At 41.9% G+C, this 13,559-nt stretch overlaps 1 long non-coding RNA gene across 1 annotated transcript; it reads right to left on the bottom strand.

Moving 5' to 3' along the window:
• Positions 1 to 4,552: 4,552 nt before the first annotated feature.
• Positions 4,553 to 12,530, bottom strand: LOC146700376 (uncharacterized). Its single transcript, XR_014922557.1, has 2 exons — positions 12,241 to 12,530; positions 4,553 to 4,943 (listed from the first exon to the last, which is right to left on the bottom strand). It is a non-coding gene; the product is annotated as an uncharacterized LOC146700376 (long non-coding RNA).
• Between the last annotated feature and the right edge of the window lie 1,029 nt (positions 12,531 to 13,559).

Genomic DNA, 13,559 nt, shown 5'->3' with positions numbered 1-13,559 from the left:
TGCTTTTGTGATTGTGCTTCATCAGAAATGATAACAATATGCAGATTCTTCATCTGAACATTGCTCCTTCGAGTCTATTGTTGCACTGCATCACGTCCCAAAGGTTTTCTACTGGACTCACAGCTGGTAATTGGAGAATACACTGAACTCATTGTCGTGTTGACGAAACCACTGCAGATGACTTTTGTTTCACTCAACAGTGCAGCATCATGCCGAAAGTATCCCTTTAGCTTCCATTAAGGGATGTAAATGGTCTGCAGCAATACTCATAGGCTTTTTATTTCAAGCCATAATTATTACGGAGGCACAGAGTGTGCCAGGAAAGAAGCCTGGACTGTTGACATGAGGCACGTTGACTTCATGGATTCATGTTGTTGGCAATCTGAGCTTATCCTGAAGTGCAATGTTTTGCCAGCCTTCACCTGTGCGGTCGACCCACTGCACCCTCAGATTTCGGTTGTTGGTTCACAGAAATGGAACCTGATGTGAACCTTTCCTGCTGTTAGCCCATTTGCTGCTAGACACATATATGCTGTGAGCCAGAGATGGTTTCTGGGCAGCTCACCACAGTAGTAAATATTAGATGTCTGAGTTATTGTGGCTTTTCAGTCAGCTCCATCAAGTCTGGATATTCCCCTGATCCAGACTTGATGGGCAAATGAGAAATACTTAAATCAGATTGGTGCTAATAATCCTGTCCCCATGCTAAGCTTCTGACCTATAGCTGCAGGATTCTGTGCCACATGATTGGCTGGTTGGACAGGAGATGATGTACAGGTGTTTTTATCAGGGTACTTGAGTATATGTACTCATTACTGAAACTGAAAATGTTACTTGTCATAAAAAGTATGCCAGTGCAATAAATGAAAATTGGTGTAGGGTCCAAACATAACACAAAGTGTTGACTTTAACCTTAATTTAAGGGGTCTAACACAGATTATATTATGAATGTGCATGTATGATTACACTATTTTTGAATTCAGATTGTATTCATTTCACAGTACAAACAGTAAGAATATCATGTAATAATCATGACATACTGCATGTTTTATAGAATATACCTTGTAAAGAAATTCTAAAGAGCCCTCTGAAAACAGTGTAAAAATAGAGTAATGTTCCTTGAAGGTGTAGTTAACTATAGTATGTAGTCATTTCTCTTCATATGATACAAATTGTCATCAAAATTTCATTATCTTAGATTAATCACCCAAAAGTTGATCACCTATAAAATAACATGTATTTGCACATGGATGCATCTCCATTAATAATCCACTGTTGTAATTAGGGATGGGTACCGGTGTCCGGTGCCATGATGGCACCGGTTCTGACATAAACGGTAGTAACCAGACCGAAAAGCAGCGCACATTTCGGTGCTTTATTTCGGTGCTTTTTTTTCCTGAGCTGTGATACACTTCTAGCCAATCATTTTACGTTTCCGAGGATAGTAGGCGGGGCCAGGTACGTACGTTCAGTTAGAGCAGAGCTACAGATTAAAAATGTCCAAGGCGAAGAGGTCGAAAGTCTGGCTGTACTTCACAGCAAAATATGCAAACTCAGCAGCCTGCAACAAGTGCTTTAAGCGGATACTGTGATACTGTCAAAGGAGGTAACACCTCAAATCCGATGAAACACCTGGCGACGCATAGCGTTTTTTTAAAAAGCCCAGAAATGCGCCGTATTTGATAGCTTGCTGCGAGACCTCACACTGTGCACGTCGGGTGGGTTGCCAGTTATCGGACCCGGAGCAACATCCCCCAAAAACCCGAAGAATAGAGTCCTGGCCCCTAGCCCTGCCAGTGTAGCAGAAATGATGAGGATGATGATGGCAGCAGAAGCCGTTCTTCTCTGCGTGAGTCGCTTAATGTTGTTCGAGTGTAATTTACGTTGAGTAGGCTAATCACGTTATTACATTAATGCAGGTAAGGTGAACTAGCAAACATCATCATAGCTACATGTGACTGTCCTCTTGTTTGATGGCAGATACTCCCTTCACCCTGGCCAAAAAGGCTAAAATTACCAAAGAAAAAGTGGGAAACAGCTGAACATGAGAGGTTTTTGGACAAAGTTTGTGTTTTTTTTCCATTGTTTAAGCACTGCTTCCAGCCAGGAGTGATACCATATATGCCCCATAGCTGCAGAAAAGGCTAACATTGTTATCTTTTTACAAAAACAAAACAAAACAGCTGAACATGAGAGGTTTTTGGACAAATTTTGTGTTCTCCATTCTTTAAGCACCGGTTCGAGCACCGTTTAAGCACCGGCACCGTTTCAAAAGTACCGATTTGGCACCGGTATCGGATAAAACCTAAATGATACCCATCCCTAGTTGTAATGTTGTTGAAATATGAAAAAGAAATATGTCAGTGTTTGATGACTTCTTTACTTTTTCACACCTTTCTGAGATTTCCTTACATCATATCTTAATGCTGTTTTAAAGTTCCATACCTTGTGCAAAAACATAAATCTGTATAATGAGCAAACAGATTTGACTGGATCAGCTCATGGCAGATAACCTAACAATGGTGTCAAAAAATATGATATAAATCCCTCGGGTCGTCTTCTGTCACACCAACCCTCTGATTTCCACCTGTCTCCCTCTCATTCACACACATGTGTCTTGCTTCTACTAACTTTTATTCATCCTTTCTCCAGACCATACCTCCACGTCTCCAGGCCTTTCTTCCACAAAGACTTCCATCACCGCTGCAAACAAAAAGAGACTCAGAGCCGATGTCTGATATAATTCTATCCCCACCCTGAACCCATCTGTCACTCCTACTGCTTACCTCACCTCTGACTCGCTGTTCTCATACATGTCCTGCACCACCTCCAGGGTGACCAAGAAATAAATGTGTAGCTAATACTGTGTTTTTTGACAGCTAGTCTTTCCAAGCTTCTTAGATTAACATATTGTGCGTGTTACTGGTTTGTCATTTAGCATGTACAAGCTAAATATATTTCCAGCGCCTTTGCTAAGTATACAATAAGGATAGTAGGAAGTTCAAATTTGTTATCATGGTCTCATGCGATAATCTTAACATACTCCTGTTTTTATTTCATTTCACCATGGTTTCCGCAGGCTTTAGGTTTCAGTTTGGACGTACCCATAGATTTGCAGACTTTTTTGAGCCACATTTGACAATGTAATCAATTTTTATCCAATTATGACGCATACACTTCACAGCGCACCCCCACCCCCCTTTGCAAATCTGAAAAATAACAAATAAAAACTAATAAAACTTAAAAGAAATAGCAATTAAAAAACACAAAATTCCTGTTTCTCGGAGTATAGAGCCGCCTGATTTTCTGTGCGCTATTTTCAGTCATGGTGGATGAAATCTGCAAAGCTCGTCACTTTCGTTATCTTGTAACTTTTCCTTATGAATAACCTTCTTCTAGCTACAACGAAAAGCCTCCCCTTCACATGCGCTGGGTAAAAACCTGATTAACCTGATCTCCTGGAGAACCAATCAAAATGTGAGACTCTGTCTCGAGATTTTGGACACGAGGACGAGGAATAAAAATGCTACCCTCACATACCTTCTATGCCACTCCTGACTCATACAGTTACTCTCTTCTCCGTCTATCATCTGCTTCTAGCAATTTCTAACATAATAAGATGCAATTCATTAATACTGTTTAAACTATATGGGTGACTCATCAGTGTACATCTGTCCTACAGTGAGATCAGGCTCCCCGTCGCTCTCAGCCGTGTTAGTTTTTGCAGAGCATCCTGACATCTGGTGGTGATTTTATGACACTGCACTAAGATCATCAAGTTGTTTGCGCTAACAACTCTCAACTTCTACTTTCGTCTTTCAAATTCCTGTTTGTCAGCGTGGAACAAAATACTCAGGATTTCTCAGCCCAACAAACCGCAGGAGCTCGTTCAGCTTTAAAAAGTTGCCAAATGTGCTGAATGTGCTTTCCAGTCATATGTATATTTGAAGTACTGCTGAAAAATTACATCAGCATAATGTGACTGATTTTTGTTTTTAATCAACTTACTAACTCTGAAAGAAAAACTGAAACAACTATACATTTTTATCCTCTACATAAAAAAATAAGTAGTTTGCTCTACTATACATAGTTTTTTCAATTTCAGGGCCTCTCCCAGTTTGACAATCGTGTGAGTTCACCCTTGAACACACTGTGAAGGAATTCCTTAAAGCAGCTGGTGATGCCTTTAGGCTCTGAACAACAGACATTAGGGAAGTTTTTTTCTCTTCTCTTTCTGGTTTATATGTAACAGCAATCCAATTGGGTACAAACAGTCCTGACTGAATGCCATCGTGTTGACTTAACATGAGAACAAAGACCGGGCAGTTATTGCAGATCTGAAACCAATTTGCTTTGACAATTTAGCATTTAAAGAGCATCTTAATTTACTCTGATCCTTTGATGGGATCAGCAGATACTTAAAAGCCATTAGGTGTGACACATTTTTGCGTAGTCATGTGCCTCTCTGTGAGTGTGCTGTTATTTTTGGACGAGAGAACATGCAGTGCTGGTATGCACTTTATTGTCTATAGCGTGACTGCAACAACACATCTGAGAAAATATTTTGTGCTTTATTAAAAGACATAAAAAACACAATTCAAGCAGTTTTTGGTGGGAAAAGGATAACATGTCTGCCTATAATCTATACAATGTTTCTGGTCCAATCTTACAGGTTATAAAAGTCCTCTTCAGCCAAATTCCCATCACCCGTCATCTGCTTCCTCTTCTTGAGCCTTCCGGGAGCAGAGCTGGCCAGAGCAGTTCTTCAGCTGGCAGCTTTAGCATGTGTACAGAAACATAAAGCTTGCCAGTGAAGAACTGCTGTGCATCAGCTGGTATGAAGCCGGCGAGCGTGAGAGAGCCTGCAGTGATGCACAATCCGCTTTAAGGCGCAAATGGTGACTCCTTCCTCTTTCTTCCTCTGGCTTTAGGTGCATGTATTTCTGCAGAAAGAGAAGAAAAGATTGTTTAACTTCCCCTACAAACTCCCTGCTTTAGTAGCGTGGGCATGAGGTGGCATACAGCCAGTCACACACGTACAGTAAGTGGGTGCAGTCGAATCACAGTGTGTGCAATCAGCTGTGAGTAAGTGGGTGAAGTGAGCTGATATGCAAAGGAAAAAAAGTGCCCGGGGAGATGCACACAAGATCATGCGTCAGATCACCAGGATGGACAAGCGGATCAGCGGCTCAGCTGCCTCTGCACGATATACAGTGCCAGCGAGAAATTCTTAGACATTCTTTTAGTTACAGGATGCTCGCATTCAGAGAGCAGCCTCCTGAATGAGAAAAAAAAAGAAATTTTGTCAGTTACCATGGTTACAAAGGATGAGCGAGAAGCGCTGAATAGGAGCAGACAGCCCGTACAAGAGAGAAGAGACCCTGCAGAAGTCCAAAGAAATATTTGTTTTTGAAGTTTTAAAAAAGTTTGGGTGTGTTCCAGAGAACACCTGTACTATAACTCATCTAAATTAGAGCTGTCATCTAACCTAGTGGTATGTTGTAACTGTACAGCTGACTACGTGGTTTAAGCAGGTTAACTAACAAAGATAAGAATCATATCTAAATTAAAGTAACTAAACAGAATTTTCCAGCCTTGCTAGAAGCATGGTCCAGGCGATTGACTGTATATAGAAGATGGATGTAGCGTCCAGTAAAGCTGCATTTTTTCTAATGGCCAGAGGGGGCAGATCCACTGGCTATGAAAAAAGAAGTGCAACAGTGTTAAAGTCTGTGGAAAAATAATTCTTTGCTTCCTTTTCTATGATGATAGTAATACTTTTTCTCATGAATTTACAGCCTTAATAACTTTTTTCAAGTCTTAGTCCCCTTACCCAAAAGAGATTAAACCCACAGTACTTTGGCTTCTAATGTCATGTTTGCTGTTAAAACACAACTGTGACTGCAAAACCCACTGCTTAAGGTTTCCCACATGACTTCACTAACAATTGTGTGACAGCCATCTTTTATGTACAGTCTATCAAATAGTGTGTGCCAGATTTTTTCGCTGTTTTCACGTTACCCAGATGACACTCATTTGAGAAAACAAATGTCATAATCAATCGACTCAGATATTCGGGGTACGCATCTTCTGACCAGATGACAGCTATTGCCAGAAACAAAAGAAGTATTTTCAGTAGTTAGAAACTCTCTAAATATACTTTTTTTTTTTTTTTTGCTTTATAGGAATGGTTGAATCCTACTGAACTTTGTAGATCTACTTTGTAGTTTTGGGTGAATGGCCAAACAATGGTTTGCCATAACCAAAAACATGCATCCGCCTTGACTTCACTTTATGCAGCACTACCGAGTAAATACACTGGCTCTAGTCTTTACCCCACATTTTTATTTCTTCTCCTTTTTAATTTTGACAGTTTGTAACTTATTTCTGAATTTCACTCCAATGCAGACCCGAGGGCTTGGAAAGCGTTTCGAGCTGATGCAAAGAAGTAAATACACATGCAGAGAGTTTGAAAACTAACCACTTGCAGCCAAACACATGCGAAGTAAAGTAGCTCAGTGTTTTTCTAGCCTTCAAAGAATGCAATTTTGTGTTGATCTTAAGATACTGAGGACATGCTCCACTTCTCCCGTCGACGATGAGTAACACATGCTGCACATTCCTGCTGTAAGGAGGGCAAGAATAATCTCAGGTGGTTCACGGCCCTGTGGACTGTGCACGGTGGGGCTGTGCGGGTCTCAATCAGCAAGATTTATGAAAATGCCAGAGACGTGGTCATGGGTAGAAATCATTTTGCCTCAAACTGAGTTGGATTTTACTCAAACATCAAGTTGAGGGGTCATTTCTATGCATGCACAGAGCTTTGACATGAAATCTACTGGGTGTGCACAGAAAACCAGCCACTAGGACAGATATGCTCATGTCAAACGTCAGATTTTTTTCTGAAGTGGGTGAGTCAGCAGCCTGCCTGTTCTGACTCGTCGATGACGTGCACTGGTAAAAGTATCAGGAATGAAGTGTATTATCTTTTTTTTAAGTACCCTCCCAATTCTGCGTCAGATATTTGATTTAAAAAGACGGCATCTGATTACTTTATTTACTCAGAAATGGTTTTAGTTCATTTGAATCTTAAAGAAAGGACTTTCACCTTTGCTCTCTTTCAGGAGTTAGGCTCTCTGTGCCCCCTACCCCAGCCCCCATCTCTCAGGATTCAGTATTTGACATTATTGCTGACCTCCACACCCCGAGCTTATCTTTTTTTGTAAACAGTCTGATTTGTTTATTTAAAATGAAACATTCAATGTGACTGGTGTGACGCAGTGCGACGATTGCAAAGAAAAGCCTTCCTTCTTCCTGGTTTGCTTCCATTTTGTCCCCACCTGTGGACTTCGCATTTATTTTTCATGACCATTTAATGGCTTTCCTAAGCCCTTCAATTGTTTTATAGATACTAAATTCCACTGCAGAAAAGGTCATGAAAGACGTTTTGTGCAACTTAAATTGTGCAATCATCAGTTTTACAGATACAATAGCCGCTGGGGGGAGTTGATTTTTCTTTAGGGGTACAGAGGACTTTTAATTAGTGCTGTGCTGTAGTTGGCCTCCAGGAAACAAAACCAACCACATTCTCCAAGTGCGCAAGTGTATTCACTGAGAATGAATCAGCAGCAGGAGGATACATCCTGAGCACCAATGCTAGCTAAATGCTAAATGTTAAATGCTACCAGTGATTTTAGCTAAACACGAGTCGGTGTTACATGCGTTGTACCATTATTGTTTGATGGTTATCAGTGTTAAAGTGACGTCATTGCATTAGGAGAATTTAGCATGCATGGTCAGAGGTGGAACCAGTTGGAAACATTTGCAAAATGTAGCAGCTATCATGACAATCGCAGGCAAATTCACTCACTCGCCATAAGAACTGTGGAGACAGTGCACTAGATGAAAAGTTCCCTCATTAGTATTTGTTGCTGGTCATCATCACTGGGGTACTGAACAGGCTTCAGTTTACTAGGTAGCCCTCTATTTATTAGCCTGACATATTTCAGTCAAAGGTGTCCTTCACTTTCAGGAGCTTAAAGTGGAGAAAGTTTAACCCAACCACTTTGTGTCATGAGCAGTAATTTTGCTCGCATCTCTTGAATTAGGTTTCTAGCTGATTTTCTGTGGTCTCTGGTTGCCACGTTGCTGCAACTCACTTTGTGGAATTCCTTTAACAGAAAGCCTTAGGACCAGCGCTAGGTTGCGCTGTAACTTCAGCATATTATCTGAATTTGATCAATTGGGGTTAATAACATTTGGAAAGACTAGAAGGCATATATCTATTTTCTTTTATTCCATTTCTGTGTTTAGGAAACCCACAAGAAACGTGTGAGCTAGGCTGGCAGGAGTCCTGTGCACATGCTCTCCATCAGCTCAACTGATGATTTTAATGACATAAAAGCATAAAAGATGGGTGAATCTTCCAGGTCTAAAAAGTGAAGCCAACACGATAGTGTCTCAAACCTGCATTCTTTTAATGGCCGATAGAGGGCGACTTCTCTGGTTTCAAAAACACTTCTAGTTCAATTGAACTCTATGGGGAAAACAGCCGTCCACTTCTGAACTTTGCAACGCTTTCTTTTTGACTTTATGGGCTTAATCACTACTTTCACGTCACATTGAATGAAAAATGAAGTCCATTTTGTACTATGTGGTCTTAGAATGGCCAGTATAGTCATTCTAATCTAAGAGACAGGAAGTAGGATTATCCAGTTGTGTGGGAATTGGCCAATAACTCAGTCACAAATTATGCTAGTCAGTGAGTTTGGACCATAGGTGCAACTGAGCAACTTTCATTCTAGTCTGACTCCTCTTAATGTGTGCGGGGTCCATGGTCTTTCATAAGAGTAAAAACTAAAACCATTATGTTTAAAGGCACTCAGTGACAATGTAAATGTGCTGACGTTTAGCCAAAGTAATTTTCACCACCTTACTTTATCGTCTTAGCATGCACGCATCAAGTTTCATGCCAGCTGTTGTACTGCAGGCTTTGCGGAAGTGCGGGATCAACAGAATGACAGACTGACAAACTGACACTGGCATCTCTGGAAACAAGCCACTAGCAGTTAGGAAAAAAGTTTCTGAATGAAGTCAGTGAAGAGGACGTGCAGTACGAGTCCCCGGGCCACCCTCAGGAGTACTCGCAGTGTTAACTGTTCACTATGACTGCCACAGCGTCAAAATTGAAACTGAATTGCTTATTTGTTCCATCGCGTGCCACTCCCTCCACGAAAAGTGACTCTGTATTTTTATGTTAACAAAGCCAGCCAGTGTTGAGTCTCCCGGCTCTTTTGCTGTGCCACTCTTTCCTATATCTCCACTTCTTCTTCTTTTTTTTGTCTTTCCTGACTCGTCTGTCCTCTCCACCCTCTCCCTTGGTCAGATCAGACTGTCCTGCATTCCTGACATTCCTGCTGCGTATGTTAGAAATTCCATCTGGCTGCTGTGGGCTCGCATAGTCTCCTCCACTCCTTTTTTTCCATCGCTCTGTTCCTTACCCATCGCCTGTCTCTCTACTCATCTACATCTGGACTGTCCAGGCTGAGGCTTCACTGTCAGGTTTGACCCTCCCCACCCCCTTCTCTTTATTTCTGGCTGCATCATCCAAGAAAGGGAGGCAGACAGAACCGGGGGGTTTTGTCGAAGGCCTTGAGACAGGCTTATATACAGATAACAAACAGCCTAATACAAAAAGGATTGAGTTTATCTGGGACCGTCGATGTGCATTCTCTGCCACAGCAAAATGGGATAAGAAAAAGGAAAAACACAGTGGAGTTGAATGGGCAGGACGTGAAATAGAAATGATGGTTGTAAACAGGACGGTGTAAATAAACCATGTACAAACCGAGGAACTGCTGACATTTTAACTCTTTAGGAGGTTTTCTTATCAGACTTTAGCCCACAATTATGCTAAACAGAAAGAGAAGAGAAGAGAAGAGAAGAGAAGAGAAGAGAAGAGAAGAGAAGAGAAGAGAAGAGAAGAGAAGAGAAGTTACATGATATGTGGGTGGGACATTTTGCTGAAGGTGAGGAAGAGAAAACACAAAAACATACAGTGCAAAGTTGAGACTAGGTGAGACAGACAGAGACCTCTTACCATGCTTTAAGCCTACTTCTTTGACCTCTACGCTCAGGGTCGAGATAAGATTACTTCGATCATGACTGTGACTTTGCTGCAGTTATCTCCACGTTTGGAGAGACAGCGACGGGGGTTTGAATGCTGCTACACCTCAGTGACTGAAAACGGAGGATAATTAAACGTTATGCATCTGTTGCATATATCAATTCAGGTGCATTCCTTTGCTGTGGGTGTGGCCCTGCTTGAGAGTGTTTACTGTCCCAGATTGTAGTCTGTAATACAGAGTGAACATTTCAGACTGGGAATGGGGACAAAGACAGAGAAAGGGCGGTGGCTTTGGCAGCGCTCTTCATAGAGCAGAGGGCCCGTTCTTACACTCTGCTGATCTCCGTTTGCCGGACTTTAAAGGCTATCTGACTTTAACCCTGAGATCACCACGAATAAGGAGTGTAGGCTGTTTTATTTGCTAACAGGAGTGTCTGAATGCCACTCTGAATTCATGACACTGCCTGGAAATGGTAATGTGCAGCATGAGGCCTGTAAGCCTGTCCTCAGACAGTCTGTGCCATTTTGTTTTAAAGCGCTGGATCTTTTCTTTCTTTTTTCTTTAGTGAACCTACATAACACATCCCTTCTTGCCCCATCCTCCCTTTACAAGGCACGCAGTAGGAATGAAGGGTGTAGCCCAAGTTGAGCAAGATGGCTTCACTTCTGCAAATGAAGGCAGCAACACAGCACAGGGGGAGGTTGCTTTTTTTCCTTTCTTTCTTTTCTTTTTTGCCTGGATGCAAAGGAAACAACACAGATGAGTTGCTTTTTAACGGACATCTTGTCATTGCCATGTGATTCTCACTGACAGGGCAGCTTATGTCACACTCTGGGTTGCAATGGCACAAATGCAGCTCGTGACAGTCTATTGCGCATTCCTACCGGCACACTGAACTCTGGCTGCACAATTATGTAAGACATGCTCCATCGATGTAACAGACACTACAGCAAGCTTTGCCCTCTAACCATTTATCCCATGCATATTTGCACTTTGCTTTTAAGATGTTTTATACAAATGAGGCAGGCTGAAGGGAAACCCTATACATATACATATATATATATATATATGAGATGAGGAGACTGGAGGGCCTGGGCAGCAAGGCCTACATACGCTTTGTTGCGTCAGCAGCTTAAAGAATGTTATCCTGCTCCTTATAAACATCCAGAGTTACAAAGTCGTGTTTATAAACTCATCTTCCACTTGAAGAATCTTCCCATCTGTGCCAGATGACGGCGGGTGTCACTGCATTTCTGAGAAATGACTCGGCCTCGGTTATCCTGGTTTTCACCTATCCCCTACTTGAGCGCAGGCTTTTTCCTTGGCCTGCTATGAACTCAGCAGATTTTAAAAAGGCTTTGAGTGCTGACACTTTTTAATGTGAAGTTTTAACGCAGACATGTTGCTGTAGCCTCCAAATCCAGCTTTTGATTTGGATGGATGCGCTTTAGTTTTACACTCATGGCAGACGTGTTAAACATCAATATTAATTAAAAAAAAACAACAGCTCTGAACATTTTCACTAAGGCTGTCTGTGTGCTTGTAGAGGCTTTTTTTGCTCTCTTCTGTATTAATGTAGGACTAAAGATGACTAATATAATATTTGCACATTTATGCAGTATTACAGCTGCTGGCTGTAAATAAATAAAATAAATGGAAAGCTCTTGCCCACCTATGGAAATAAGTTCTTATGGTGGGATGGCCAAATGTCAGATTTCTAAGGTGCTCATAAATCCTATGAGCTCCCCTGTGTTAGAGGGCCTGCTCTCTCTCTCTCTCTCTCTCTCTCTCTCGCTCTCTCTCTCTCTCTCTCTCTCTCACACACACACACACACACACACACACACACACACACACACACACACACACACACACAGGCCTTCACAACCAGAACTCCTAAAACATCAAATCCATGCCCTCCTCAATCTGACGACGCCGATTCGCGGAAAACCCGCAGCAGGGGTGAATTACACTTGAATAAAGTATGAGAAGGACGCATCCCCATTTGCCATTTCCACGTAAACTGGGTCATCAAGCCGCCAAAGGCTAAACCAGGCTGACAAGAGCAAGCATTCAGCCAGCAGAAACACACACACTGAGTAATACGCCCCACCTTGACCACCAACAGCAGCCGGGTCGCTCCTGCCCGCTCCGGCACGTCTTGAACGGTCCGGCGGAGTTCAGGCTGCCTCGCCCACTGCTCGGCGGAGTCCGCCTGGGTGTGTCGCTGTCTGTGGAAAAAATTTGCGTCCGCGCTACGGAAACGTTTGACAGCGTTTAAGTGTGTGGAGCACACAGCAGCAGCAGCAGCGGAGAAGACAGCGCAGGACTTCAGCCCCTTTTACACAACTCCTGCCCCCCCCCCACCTTCTCTCTCTTTCTGTGTCTCTCTGCCTCTCTCTCTCTTTCACTCTCACACACACCCAGGCGAGACACACACCCGGCTTCCCACTCCGATCAGCTGGCAGCGTGATGACGTGGGCCTGCACGAGAAACGGACGTCAAAACCTGCACGGATCTGACGTGTACACGCAAGACAAGTGCATGCCGTGAGACAGCAGATTGACCTGTTTGTAGTAACTCACGTTAAAACGTCAGGTTTTATTTCCCTGCCTAAAGTAGAAAACACGCACATAAGTACTATATAGATGCTGTCACACATGCTGTATTACACGACACGCTTTCCATTAGATTATCATTACTTATGCATTTACTACTGTTTGTTGAGTGGGCGGATTCCATATGACAGTGCAGCTAATAGGTTATTGGAAATAGTGCAATGATGAATTAATTGTTTAATGTGTTTAATTACAAACAAAAAGACCCAATTAGGACAGTAAATGACGAAGTCCTCACATTTGATGCTCAAAATCATCACATTTCTTTTTGCACTCGACACGACAGTTATTGAAACTTCAGGCAGTTTTTTTCTGGTCTGTGACTAACGGTGTAATTCCCTTTTAGAAATAACAATATAATTACTAATTACCTATGAATACTTGGCAGCGGGTAATACGTCATAATGCAAAATTTACAGATGGAGAAACGTTGTTTGGGTTTTCCACCAAATTACCTAGAACTTGTGCACGACTTAAAATTACCTATAGTTTAACTATTTTTTTCTTTCCTGTAAAAACTTGAATTGCTACCCTTTTATTGTAATGTAAAATATACTGTTAAATATCATTGCTCTGTAATTTCAGAACAAAATACAGTGAAATTCCATTTAATTCCTAATGGGCTGTGTTATGAAATGCTATCACATTTTTATAAAAAGCATAATTTGATAAGCACTTACCATAAGTTTAAAGTTTTAAAGCTACAGTTTACCTAAAAACCTTTCTTCCCCCCTGACTGGCAGGACTGTTGATCCCAGATTTTGTTGGTTTGAGATTCCCAGTTTTTGTGTCTTCTCTTGGATATAGTGGAACC

Source organism: Copadichromis virginalis, linkage group LG10 (assembly GCF_057382275.1).
Source record: "Copadichromis virginalis isolate Kocher_CV1m ecotype Utaka linkage group LG10, C_Virginalis_male_GT1.1, whole genome shotgun sequence".
Classification (NCBI taxonomy): Eukaryota; Metazoa; Chordata; class Actinopteri; order Cichliformes; family Cichlidae; genus Copadichromis; species Copadichromis virginalis.
This window is presented reverse-complemented; position numbering and strand designations above follow the sequence as displayed.